Genomic DNA, 15186 nt, shown 5'->3' on the forward strand with positions numbered 1-15186 from the left:
ATGTTAAGCACATTCATTGTCTGTCAGTTGAGCTGTTAATCTGGCATTGGACTGTCTTGCTTTTGTAGGAATAACTTGTTCCACTTTTGGACTACCTTGCCTTCAACAGAATAACTTGTTCTTCCACATTTAACAACATTAAGGCCAAGTTAATTTTACACTGAACAAAAATATAAATGCAACATGCAACAATTTCAAAGATTTTACTGAGTTACTGTTCATATAAGGAAATCAGCCAATTGAAATAAATGCATTAAGCACTAATAGATTTCACATGACCGGGAATGCAGACTGTTGGTCACAGATACCTTTAAAAGAAAAGGTAGCAGTGTGGCTCAGAAAACCAGTCAGTATCTCGTGTGACCACCATTTGCTTCATGCAGCCTGACACATCTCCTTTGCATAGAGTTGATCAGGCTGTTGATTGTGGCCAGTGGAATGTTGATCCACTCCTCCTCAATGGCTCTATGAAACTTCTGGATATTGGCGGGAACTGGAACACGCTGTTGTACACGTCGATCCAGAGCATCATGAACAAGCTCAATGGGTGACATGTCTGGCGAGTATGCAGGCCAATGAAGAACTGGGACATTTTCAGCTTCCAGGAATTGTGTACAGATCCTTGTGACATGGGGCCGTGCATTATAATGCTGAAACATAAGGTCATGGCGGCAGACGAATGGCATGACAATGAGCCTCAGGATCTTGTTACGGTATGCCTGTGCATAAGTTGCCATCAATAAAATTCAACTGTGTTTGTTGTACGTAGCATTTGCCTGTCCAAACCATAACCCCACCACCATGGGGACCTCTGTTCACAACATTGACATCAGCAAACCACTCGCCCACACAATGACTTACTTACACGCTGTCTAAAATCTGCCCTGTACAGTTGAAATGGGGATTAATCCATGAAGAGCACACGTCTCCAGTGTGCAAGTGGCCATCGAAGGTGAGCATTTGCCCACTGAAGTCGTTTATGACGCCAAACTGCAGTCAGGTCAAGACCTTGGTGAGGACGACAAGCACGCATATTAGCTTCCCCGAGACTGTTTCTGACAGTTTGTGCAGAAATTCTTTAGTTGTGCAAACCCACAGTTTCATCAGCTGTCCCGGTGGCTTCTCAGATAATCCGGCAGGTGAAGAACCAAGATGTCGAGGTCCTGGGCTGGCGTGTTTACACGTGGTCTGCGGTTGTGAGGCCGGTTGGACGTACTGTCAGATTCTGTAAAACAACATTGGAGGGGGCTTATGGTAGTCAAATGAACACTCAATTATCTGGCAATGGCTCTGGTGAACATTCTTGCAGTCCGCATGCCTATTGCACGCTCCCCCAAAACACTAGTGGCATTGGGTTATGTGACAAAACTGCACATTTTAGAGTGGCCTTTTATTATCCCCAGCGCAAGGTGCACTTGTGTAAGGGTCATGCTGTTTAATCATCTAATATGCACACCTGTCAGGTGGATGCATTATCTTGGCAAAGGAGAAATGCTCACTAACAAGGGATGTAAACAAATTTGGGCACATCATTTTAGAGAAATAAGCTTTGTGTGTGTATGGAACAATTTTGGGATCTTTTCTTTCAGCTCATGAAACATGGGACCAACACTTTTTACATGTTGCATTTATATTTTTGTTCAGTATAAGTTTACTTTGTCAAACTTATTGGCGCAAGAGATACATTTTAACTGTCCCTTCTCAGTACATGTAGTCTCAGGGAGGGCAGTAACCTCAGATGTGAGGGCACATTGGGCCATTCCAGATAGGGCCTGTTTCCCCACCCTCTGTGAGAGGACAACAGTACATGTTCCCAAGAATCCCAACTCATAACAGACCGGAAGGAAGCAGTGGGTGATGTTATGTTACTAAGAATACCAATTCAGCCAGAACACTGCATTTCTTGTGGATTCTAACTTGGAGACCAGGCAACACCCATCTTTGAGGACATTTCCACCCCCTGCAGTGGTTATAGGCTCCTCTAGTGTTTTGACATCCACCATTGTGTTTGTCAATGGTTTACTTTTACCTTTTAATAATTAGTTTCACATTTCATGCATAGGTGGTCATTCCATTTCCTGTGTAACTATTTTAAGTCACAATTGCATTCTTTCAACTGCCACAGTGTAATGTGTGTTTGTACACAGAGTCACTATGTGTACTTGTTAATTACCATGAAACTAGGTGAAAATGCAGTTTTTAAACTAGACACTTGTTTGACTTTACATGACCGGGAATGCATAGGAACCCATTGCACTGTAACCGTTTGTGCCTTTGGAATGGTGCCTTGGTGTCATGTTTGCGTAGAGATTCTGTGGCAAACATCGACCTGTAGACCTGTTCCATGGCTTTCAGCCTATTGATGTCAAGCTGCAACAGGCCAAGACTTGTTTGCCCTTGACGCTCTCAGGTGTGATGTTGTTTTATATGGTGAGTCCATTAAGTGGGTGGGGGTCAAAGGGTTATTTTACTGGGTGACTTTTACTTTAGTCATTTTATATTAATGATCTTTTCTTTAAATTATCTGTACATTTTCCACCATTTTTAATGGTACATCATGTACCACATGTTCCATTCAGCAGGAAAGGGGTCATATGTCTTTGTCATAGGATGTGACTCAGTCTGAATGACTAAGTGTTGGGACATCTATTATCTAGCACAGGGATCAAGGTTGATGATGAGCCATGGCAATGTCCCCCAAAAGTAGAAGTGACCTCACAATAACTAGTATAATTATTACTGTTTTTATTTGGAATGATTAGAGCTGCTGAGCATACACTATTATGGCATGTTTTCAATGTGTAACATTGTGAGGGATTTATACAAGTAAAGACAGAAATGGCAATAGCCTAATTGTGACTACAAATCAAACCTCAATGGTCTTGGTTTAATCTCAAATCATCTATGATCTGTTGGGAATCCAAATGCCAGCCTTATTCGTGATTTATTTCAACACTGTAGTCTATATATTCAGCAAGTTTAACATGTATTCAATTGTTATGTGGTTTATCTGTGTCTTACCCTCTAATTATTGTCTTTATAAGGGTATTGTTAGCATGTGTTTTGTCTCTATAGGCCTACATATGAATTTGGGTCAGCACTTAAGCCTTTTATCCTCCCCCTGTAGATGACTGGGGGATTACAACACAGTCAAAATAAGTGCTTTGCTGTTAAGTGACAGAAAAAGCCAGACCAGCTCAAGCCTGTTTCCTTGACTGAGACAGTGATGTTGTCAAAAGCTATTTCCAAGAGTGCCGTTAACAAATGATCCCTATACTTTGGCCTGATGCTTTTTATGTTGTTGTTCATCTTACATCAGCTACAGGTTTTTCACATGATGAAAAACATAAAATCCTAATCTCCTAAAAGGCTAATACTGATGTTTGTTGGCTGAACAGTAGTTTAACCATGAAACACTCCCACTCGGGCTGTGGCATTCATGACATTTTTGTCAGCTGGGGATTGCCAAGCAATTAACAGGCTCACGGTAATTGATTGTTAATTAACATAAACACGTTTAGCATCTCTTGGCTTCCACTCAGCCTACAAGCCACTGATGCAGACCTTTTGGAACATCTGCATTTAAAAAGTCTAAGTCCATTTAATATAGCCTCCACACTGTCACAATAAGTCCATGATTTATTTTAGACAGGTCTAAAGAAACATGTTATGAAGAAAAATGTCTAGTTGTCATTATGTTAAGCCCTGATTTGGCTGTGGGCTACACAAGTTCATTTAGCAGAAAAGATTTGCTTAGAATTACATGACATTATTTTTGTTTTATAGTATGAAGAATACAATTGAAGATAGTTGAATAACATAGAAAGAATATTTTCTCCAAACGATTTCCAAGGAAGTGCGCAGATGCGGCTATTCTGTGTTGAGCAGTTAACAAAGAAACAGGTCCTCCTATATGCTTCATTTAGAGTTATTCATGCAACTTTAGTTGTGAAACAAATGTTCGGCTAGATGTTTTGATTTTTAATACATTCAAAGGCTACATGATGCAACGCAAATTATGATTTGAAAAAAATTGCATGAAAGGCATGAACTCTGATTTGTTTCTTGTGCAGGCTGCACACACTTCATCAGTCTCTCATTTACAATTTGACAAGTACTTGATAATAATCTCACCAGGTCTTGAATTTCCTGGCAGCATCCCAATTGTGTGGCCGTAATGCCCCCTAAAAAAATCCATGCCTTTTGCTGCCAAAGTGGCCGTGGTGCTCTTGGACTGAATATAATCATTATAATTCCCTTCCCCTGGCTGCCATGCAGCGAAGCACCTCTCACTCACATCACTCTCTCATATCTCAATTCTTATTCGCCAATGCCTGTCACATGATCAGGTCCTTTTCACAGGCCTTTCAGCTAAGAAGTAGGCTACAAGTGAAGACTGACACATTGGGGACGCAACTGCGCTTCTCGAATATCGAATTTCGAGGTGCATATTGACGATGCTGGTAGAACTGTCCACATTTTAGCCTATTTTACATCAGCCAACAAAATTATTATGCCTAACGTACAGCAAAAGCACTGACATGTATACTCCCTCTCCGGCCTCTAGGTCATCAGGCTGCTGGTTATCCCGCACACCTTTCACCATCATCAAGCGCACCAGTGCCTCATGACACTCACCTGGACTCCTTCACCTCCTTGATTATCTCCCCTATATCTGTCACTCCCCTTGCTTTTTTCCTCAGGTGTTATTGACTTATTTCGTGTTTATTGTTCTTTGTTTATTTATTAAAACACTGATTCCCTGTACTTGCTCCCCGACTCTCAGCACACTCATTACAGAATAACACCTCACCTAAGGGGTGTCAGTGTAAATGACGTTGGGTCCTTGAGCCGCCACAGGCTTTCATGCCTCAGCCAGATCACCAGGCTCCCCTGCCTCAGCCGGCTCATTGGGCTTTCATGCCTCAGCCGGATCGCCAGACTCCCCTGCCTCAGCCAGCTCGTCGGGCTTCCATGCCTCTGCCAGACCGCAAGACTCCCCTGCTTCCACCGGCTTGTCAGTATCTCATGCCTCAGCCAATCTGTCAGGTTCCCGCGCCCCAGCCGGCTCGACAGGTTCCCACGCCCCAGCCGGCTCGACAGGTTCCCGCGCCCCAGCCGGCTCGACAGGTTCCCGCGCCTCAGCCGGCGTGACAGGTTTCCACGCTTCAGCAGGGGTCACCAATCTGCTCCTGATCCCCGGGTTTATCTCCCTTATCGGCGTCCTGCGGCTGTAGCCGCGCGTCGGGGAGGGGGTAGTGTCACGTATACTCCCTCTCCGACCTCTAGGTCATCAGGCTGCTGATTAACCCGCACACCTGTCACCATTGTCAAGCGCACCAGCGCCTCATGACACTCACCTGGACTCATCACCTCCTTGATTATCTCCCCTATATCTGTCACTCCCCTTGTTTCTTTCCTCGGGTGTTATTGACTCTGTTTCATTTCGGTGAGTTGTTTTGTTTATTTATTAAAACACTCACTCCCTGTACTTGCTTCCCGACACTCAGCGCACTCGTTACAAGCACTAGCTTATGTCAATCTACTATCCCCATAGTACAAAAGTTTACCTATTATGTTGGTCAACTTGTCCTTCTGTGCAATAAATAAATATTTAAAATAATCTCTGGGACAGCTGTCGGATGCAATAGACCCCAATTAATACAACCACTCGCATCAAAAAAACTTTGAAAAGCAACGAGGCTGATGAAACCGATCAGAACGTTTAGCTAAAATGTAAAACTATTAGGCTTTTTCTTCACATTATAAGCGTAGCCGTACGCCATGAGCATGAATGTTCCAGAATTCAATCAATTAGTGGGAAAACACTGTTCTCAAAAGTGACAGCAAATGCCTTTATATTATTATAAAGGTGCATTTTTATGGTGTAAATTATCTTCCCCAAACTTGAAACTCACGCGCCGCCTAACTATTCCAGTTAGGCTCTACACCGGTTGCAAAATGGATAATGTGCTTAATTTTAAGAAGTTATTTGGTCACTTAGCTTGTGATAAACATACTGAAGGCCTACGGGCTAGACTACATGAGGTGTGCGACTATGATTTGAAAAAGTCGCAACTAAAAAAGGCACGGCTTGTTTCTTGTCTTACTGCACACGCTGGGCATCATTCACAAGCTGTCTTTACTAATACTAAATAAATGTGTCAAATTAGTTTTGATTTAGAATGGACCAATATCGTGCACCTGTCTCGGAACGGGGGCATGGGAAAAAGACATGTCATCTATACTTAAATAGCGAATGGAGGACGCTTTCCCCGTTCATTTTCATGCCAGCCAGGTAGGCTATACTCCTGTTGTAAAGCGAAGCAATGTGCTTAATATTAGGAAAATTGATAAATAAATATAGTATATAGAACACTGATGGGATCCTCTTTTTAATAGAGGGCTTCTAAACACTTTTCTCACGCAATTGCAAGGCCTATAGAAATGTTGTGCAACATGAGCTCATGGGTCCTCTTGAAGTGTTTTATTTGATTTTCAAAAACATTTGCATTGATGTCAGAGTGATTGGAGGCACAATAGAGAGCTGAATACCAAGCAGTTAGCAAGTTTGGTAGGCTACTAATGACCATCAGCAGCATCAGGGATTGGAGAAGCCTAGTTACCATGACTAAACGGTCATGTGGAATTTGACTGGTCATGACTGGTGTGTGTGGAGGTAATAGGGTCAATGTAACAGCCCTAGTCATCACCCAATGTTTTGGAATACACGTGTCACTATTGACAAGTAGTTTTGCTAATGGATTTAGATGACAGTATAATAAGGATGGTACAATACATTCACCAATGCATTGGTTATTGTTCAAAGCCAAACCTCCACCTTGTATTTGTGTGCCATAGTACTAGTTGGTTACATATCGTGACAATGAGGTTTGAATGCTGATAAAAGGTTTTTCAGTTTGGCGCATAGGGCTACATGTTTTATGACCATGTTAACCTTTGACAGATCTTGTGGGCTTTTTTTTTCAGCCAATGAGAGTGCTGATTCTCGATCATAAACTACAGTCAAGGTTACCGGAGGACATTTTGATGAAGTGAATGCTGGTGATTCACCACCACAGGTTATTTCTTTAACATGTAGTGTAACAGTATAACTTTAAACCGTCCCCTCGCCCATACCCGGGCGCGAACCAGGGACCCTCTGCACACATCAACAACAGTCACCCAAGAAGCATGGTTACCCATCGCTCCACAAAAGCCACGGCCCTTGCAGAGCAAGGGGAACTACTACTTCAAGGTCTCAGAGCAAGTGACGTCACCGATTGAAACGCCATTTAGCGTGCACCACCGCTAACTAGCTAGCCGTTTCACATCCGTTACACTAGCCTTAACCATGTGTTTGTCGTTTTGGTCAATGGAGAGCAGTAGGCCTGTACCTGTCTCATGCTTAATTTGTTGTTTCCTAGTTTTTTTTTTTTATAAGCTATGTTATAAACATCATAAATACATGGTTGGAGGTAGTCAACCTCAACAGCACATTGTTGGTAACACTTTATTTGATGGTAGTTTCCACTGGTATTTACTAGGAAATGTGTTGTATCAACTGGTACTTTTTGTAAAAGATTAAACTATTGGTTGTTAACTTGTACCAAGTGGTGCCTATGGTGTTTATTTAAATGGTGGTTCGTGGGTTATTATTGTGTTTTAATTACAATGTTGCCATGTAACTCCTATAAATAACTGTCCATTGTTACACCATCAAATAAAGTGGTAACCTTTATTTTTTACTACATATTGTAGCTGTAAATCTAAATTAACAACTGTATAAAATATTATGTTATGACATCATAAACCAAAAATACTTGAGTTGTATACAACTTAAGAAATGAAATGGATTAAGAAGTGACCATAGCTTCACATCTTAACTGCTTTCAATATTGATTATAATGGTTTCAGCTTGCAATGCAGCATGGTTTGTTTTGTACATCTAGAAGCTTAGGTGTTATCAGGTGAAGGTGACTGGAAAATAGGTCAATAGTGAATGCATCACGTGAAAATTTCACCTGAGTACTGTCCAACCCTAATTTCTAGGTGTGTGTGTTTAGCAGTTTGTTTGTTAGCATCTCTCCTAGTTTACATGGAGGTAGTTTTCTCATCGGTAACACTGATAACTTTGCTTCCTGGAGGGCTCCCACCCATGGGAGGGAAATAGATGGAGGGAAAACAACAACCCCAAAGACCACACGTGAAAGACAGTCAATAAGGAAACAGTAGTTTCATTGACCTCCCCACTTACCTAGGGAACAGAGAAACTGAACACCACTGTCTACTATCGAAACAGTAGTTTCATTGACCTCCCCACTTACCTAGGGAACAGAGAAACTGAACACCACTGTCTACTATCGTCATCCTGCTACTCAACCAAAGTTGTATTATTCATGTGAACAAGGTATAAAACCCTGGACGTATTTCACAATTTAATGCCCATATCGATAATTAAAGCTCTATTTATGACGTGAGTGTGTGCCCATCCAAACCAATTCCATTCAATCCAACACCCGCACACCCTTTCTGTGGGTAACTAATCCTATGTGATTCCTGAATTGAGTTGAGTTTATCAAACAAACATCCTTGAGCAGAATCTGCATACACTGCCCGTCCAAAGTTTTAGAACACCCACTCATTCAACTGTTTTTCTTTATTTTTTACTATTTTATACATTGTAGAAAGTAGTGAAGCCATCAAAACTATGAAATAACAGATATTGAATCATGTAGTAACCAAAAAAGTGTTAAACAAATCAAAATATATTTGAGATTCTTCAAATAGTCACCTTTTGCCTTTGACAGCTCCGCACGCTCTTGGAATGCTTTTCCAACAGTCTTGAAGGAGTTCCCACATATGCTGAGCACCTGTTGTCTGCTTTTCCTTCACTCTGCGATCCGACTCATCCCAAACTATCGCAATTTGGTTGGGGAATTGTGGTGGCCAGGTCATCTGATGCAGCACTCCATCACTCTCCTTCTTGGTCAAATAGCCCTTACATTGTCCTGTTAGAAAAACAAGCGCAAACCAGATGGGATGATGTATTGCTGCAGAATTCTGTGGTAGCCATGCTCGTTAAGTGTGCCTTGAATTCGAAATAAATCACGACAGTGTTGCCAGCAAAGCACCGCCACACCATAACACCTCATCCTCCATGCTTTACGGTGGGAAATACACATGCGGAGATCATCCGTTCACCCACACCGTGTCTCACAAAGACACGTGGTTGGAACCAAACATCTCTAATTTGGACTCCAAAGGACAAATTTCCACCGGTCTAATGTCCATTGCTCGTGTTTCTTGATCCAAGCAAGTCTCTTCTTCATATTGGTGTCCTTTAGTAATGTTTTCTTTGCAGCAATTTGACCATGAGGGCCTGATTCACAGTCTCCTCTGAACAGTTGATTACTCCTCTGAACATGTCTGTTACTTGAACTGTTGGAAGCATTTATTTGGGCTGCAGTTTCCAAGGCTGGTAACTATAATGACCTTATCCTCTGCAGCAGAGGTAACTCTGGGTCTTCCATTCCTGTGGCGGTCCTCATGAGAGCCAGTTTCATCATAGCGCTTGATGGTTTGTAGCGACTGCACTTGAAGAAACTTTCAAAGTTCTTGAAATGTTCCGTATTGACTGACCTTCATGTTAGTAATGATGGACTGTCATTTCTCTTTGCTTATTTGAGCTGTTCTTGCCATAATATGGACTTGGTCTTCTGTATACCCCCATACTTTGTCACAATACAAGGTAAGAAGGAAAGAAATTCCAGAAATGAACTTTTATGAAGGCACACCTGTTAATTGAAATGCATTCCAGGTGACTACCTCGTGAAGCTGGTTGTGGAAATGCCAAGAGTGTGCAAAGTTGTCATCAAGGCAAAGGGTGGCTATTTGAAGAATCTCAAATATTGTCACGACTTCCGCTGAAGTCGGCTCCTCTCCTTGTTCGGTCGGCGTCACCGGTCTTCTAGCAATTGCTGCTCCACTTGTCATTGTTCCATTTGTTTTTGTGTTGTTTCCCCGCACACCTGGTTTACATTCCCTAATCACACTACATATATATTCCCTCTGTTTCCCCCATATCTTTGGGTGGAATTGTTTTGTTACATGTTTCGTGTTACGCGACAGGCTGGTTTTTCCTCTGGTACCGCGTTGAACCCGAGTGTGTTTAATTGTTTAACTTGTTGAATCTACCCATCCCGATAGCGGGATAATTGTCACCAGCAACCGCTGAATAGCATAGTGCCACAGTCAAATAATATTACTAAAAAATATTCATATTCATGAAATCACAAGTGCAATATTGCAAAACACAGCTTAGACTTTTGTTAATCCACCTGTCGTCTCAGATTTTGAAATTATGCTTTACAGCAAAAGCAATCCAAGTGTTTGTTTAGCACAAGTTTATCGATAGCACAGCATAACATTATGTACACTAAGCATTAAATAGCTAGGTCAGGAAAATCAGAAAAGGCAATCAAAAAATCGTTTACCTGTGATGATCTTCGGATGTTTTCACTCACGAGACTCCCAGTTACACAACAAATGTTCCTTTTGTTTCATAAAGATTGTTTTTATACCCAAAATACCGACGTTTGTTTGTCGCGTTATGTTCAGAAATCCACAGGAAAGAGCGGTCACGACAACGCAGACGTATATTCCAAATAATATCCATAATGTCCCCAGAAACATGTCAAATGTTTTTTATAATCAATCCTCATGTTTTTAAAATATATATTCGATAATATATCAACTGAGTGTGGAGCTTTTTCAATAGGACCGGGAGGAACAATGGCCTCTTTACTCTTTTGCGCAAAACTCACTCTGAGAACATCCACCTATCCACTCACGCAATGTGATCTTTCACGCTCATTTTTCTAAATAAAAGCCTGAAACTATGTCTAAAGACTGACACCATAGGGAAGCCATAGAAAAAGGAATCTGGTTGATATCACTTTAAATGGAGGATAGGCATGCATAGGAACAGAGAGGTTTCAAAATAAGAGGCATTTCCTGTTTGGATTTTCCTCAGGTTTTCGCCTGCAATATCAGTTCTGTTACACCCACAGACAATATTTTGACAGTTTTGGAAACTTTATAGTGTTTTCTATCCTAATCTGACAATTATATGCATATTCTAGTTTCTGGGGATGAGAAATAGGCAGTTTCAAATGGGTACGTTTTTTAGCCAAAAAACAAAAATACTGCCCTCTACACGCAAAAGGTTAACTTATGCATTATTGTGACTGTTGTCGCGCTTTGCACTTTTGCCATTTTGGCTGGAGGTTTTTTGATGCAGTTGCATCCGTCTGTTACTTCTGCCAATTAAAGTGAGTGCCTGATCACAACTCTCCGCTCACCTGCACCTGACTTCTTACCAGTAGCGCACAGCCTGACAAATATAAAATATATTTTGATTTGTTTAACTCTTTTTTTTGGTTACTACATTATTTCATATGTGTTATTTCATAGTTTTGATATTAACTATTAATCTACAATGTAGAAAATAGTAAAAATAAAGAAAAACCCTGGAATGAGTGTGTGTTCTTAAACTTTTGACCGGTAGTGTATTTGCAACTCATTGTTTTGAAGCAAGTTTGTTTTGGTCTGGAAATATGCAAATGCAGGTACACACAAGCACATGTTATCAGCACACATTAATGGCATCAGTGTTTAAAGTTTAGCCTTCAGCACAATGGCTAATAGCTCACTCTTTTAAACAGGCACTACTAATAACAGCTAGGGGCTGCACCTGCAAAGTGAGGTACTGACTCTTGCTGTTGGTGCCTTAGTGTGGAAATCTACAAGCTACTCTTATAAATCAAATGTTGACAGCTTGGCTTGTCGTGGTTTTCTCTATCTTGAATGGATCCAAATCATATTGTTTAATTGATGTTTACACTTTGGTGAAATTACATTATGTCAAAATAATCTACATGTGGACACTTACTCATCAAACATCATGGGCATTAATTTTAATTTGACCTTTATTTTACTAGGCAAGTCAGTTAAGAACAAATTCTTATTTTCAATGACGGCCTAGGAACAGTGGGTTAACTGCCTGTTCAGGGGCAGAATGACAGATTTGTACCTTGTCAGCTCGGGGATTTGAACTTGCAACCTTTCGGTTACCAGTCCAACGCTCTATCCACTAGGCTACCCTGCCGCCCCATTTAATATGGAGTTGGTCCCCCTTTTGCTTCTATAACAGCCTCCACTCTTATGGGAAGGCTTTCCACTAGATGGTAGAACATTTCTGCGAGGACTTGCTTCCATTCAGCCACAAGCACTAGTGAGGTCGGACACTGAAGTTGGGCGATTAGGCCTGGCTCGCAGTCGGCATTCCAATGCATCCCAAAGATGTTCGATGGGGTTGAGGTCTGGGCTCTGTGCAGGTCAGTCAAGTTATTCCACGCCGATCTCAACAAACCATTTCTGTATGGACCTCACTTTGTGCACAGGGGCATTGTCATATTGAAACAGGAAAGGGCTTTTCCCAAACTGTTTCTGCAAAGTTGGAAGCACAGAATCGTCTGGAATGTCATTTTATGCTGTAGCGTTAAGATTTCCCTTCGCTAGCCCGAACCATGAAAAACAGCCCCAGGCCATTATTTCTCCTCCACCAAACTTAACAGTTGGCACTATGAATTGTATGGCCTACCACTTTGCTGCTCCTATACATTTCCACTTCACAATAATAGCTCTTATAGTTGACCGGGGCTACCTCTAGCAGGCATACATTTGACGAACTGACTTATTGTAAAGGTGGCCTCCTATGACGGTGCCACATTGAAAGTCACTGAGCTTTTCAGAAAGGCCATTCTACTGTCAATGTTTGTCTATGGAGATTGCGTGGTTATGTGCTTGATTTTATACATAGTCAGCAATGGGTGTGGCTGAAATAGCCGAATCCACTCATTTAAAGGGGTGTCCACATACTTTTGTATATATAATATATGATAAGAACTTGTCATCACTTGCTTGTAGATTTTTTTGGAATGAAAATATGTTTTTAGCATGTTAGACTTAGGTTGTTTGATGTGACCAGACATGGTCTTCTTTACCCAGGGACACTGTTTCACTCTCTTTCTCTCTCTCTCTTTTTTTCAACACAGGAATTCAGCAGATTAGCAGGTTCTTGAGAATGGAACCAAACAACCCAGGACAAGCAATTTCTCACAATATGGGAACAAAGTAAATACTTGAGGGGAAGAGAAACACATTACATTGCAGAGAGTATAGGCTGACAGATATACTAAGTGAAAAAACACAAAACAGTTATAACATGTAAAAGTCACAGAGGAGGAAAGTTGTAGATAAGGGGAGGGTGTTCTAGCCAGTGATGGTTCAAGAACATACTATCCCTGCATCCTATGTCGTTGACCTTGCCTCTAGATCTCAAGGAGGTGAGGGGAGGGGAGGGAGGTGTAGATAGCCCTTCCCAGACTCTTGAATGAGCTGCCAAGAGAGAAGGTCAAAGAATCCCATGAATGAGAACAGAACGGAGTGGTTTTTTTGCAGGATCCCAAAAGTACATAGTGAAATGGAGCAATTATTTTGGTATGTTTACAATTTGTTCTAGAAGGGGGATCTTTCCTCTGTCAATTGATTAAAGTTGTATTTTTGCACAAGTATTTTCCCACTTTGTTTTGATATAGGAAAACACCCTCCTTTATGATCTGTACTTTTTATTATGGTCTGGTATTTACCCATCTCTGAACTGAAACCCGCCTTCAGGCGTTAACACACCTCCAGGGTTTTTGATCAACTTCTGGCTCAGTGCTAGCTTTATTAAAGGCCATTGTGTTGGAGTCTGTAGACTGAGAATTTACGTCTACGTTTACAGAAAATGACAGGCTGGCTCGGCTCACCGCATGCTTTCACCTCCCACGCACAGTCTCTTAAGGAAGCGGCTCTCAAGTTTCAAACACACTCAGGCTTTTAGACACACTTCACTACACCCACACAATATTCAGTGTTTTACCTTACTGAGTCTCTGTGGCACTAAAGGCCAGTCTATGATTCACCCTGAACATTCCAGTGGGGTTATTATGGTTTGGATGAGTAAGCATAGACTGGTGCTCATGAGACTTCAATAGAACTGTTCTGGTGTGCTGTTGTCTGGTCATTTCCCCTTTTATAAATGGCTGGCCAACTCTTTGGATCTCTTTTTCTTCTGTCACAGTAGCAAAATAAAAATATCTCAAATATTCTAGCTAACATGTCTGCCTGGTAGTACTTTTAACCTATTTCAGCTCACATCAACAATCTTCAACAAATAAACTTCTCATTGTGTGTTCCTGGATTCATATTTACTTCCTGCTTTTTTCACCCTTCCCCTCCATTGTCACAGTCACCTGTCTTGTCCTTGCCGTGACAAGCCAGTGACATTTGACACTGACAGTAAATATAATGTTCTTTTCAGAAATGTCAGTCAATATTCTCTCCCTCTCTCCACAGCATCCACTTTTCTTCCCATTGGCGTTCTGTCCTTTTCCCCACTCCTTGCACATGATGTTTGCTTCCTCCTAAAACAAATTTACCCCGGCTAGTTTACCAGTAGGCAGGCATACAAGAGCAGGCTTGTCTGTGGTGAAACCATATACCAGGAAATTAGATTTAGCACACACAGCTCCTCTCTCATCTGATGTGTTGTTGTCTTCTGGTTATGGCCCTTGATAAACCATGTTCAGTAACAGTCTTCCCACTGAATAAGATGGACATTATGTGTAAGTAATAAGGCCTGAGGAGGTGTGGCGTTTGGCCTATATACCATGGCTAAGGGCTGTGCTTTTGCACGACGCAACACGGAGTGCCTGGATACATCCTTTAGCCTGGTTATATCAATGAGGTGCCTTATTGCTATTGTAAACTGGTTACCAGCGTAATTAAAACAATAAAAATAAATGGTATACGGTCTGATATACCGCAGCTTTCAGCCAATCAGCATTCAGGACTCGAACCAGCCGGAATAAAATAAGAAATAGCTTATTCTCTCAGATACTGTTTTTGTGACTGTTTGTTTAGTGAGTAGTGCTTGGAATGGTAAGTATGTACTGTAACTGTGTGGTAATGAAGTTTCTGTCCAGGCTGCCAGCAAAGCCAATGAAACAGTGTACTGGAGGAAAACAAGCTCTTTCATGTGTATTTGTTACAAAGTTTGGATTAGTGATTAGATTTGCA

The sequence above is a fragment of the Oncorhynchus masou genome, chromosome 29 (assembly GCF_036934945.1).
Source record: "Oncorhynchus masou masou isolate Uvic2021 chromosome 29, UVic_Omas_1.1, whole genome shotgun sequence".
Classification (NCBI taxonomy): Eukaryota; Metazoa; Chordata; class Actinopteri; order Salmoniformes; family Salmonidae; genus Oncorhynchus; species Oncorhynchus masou.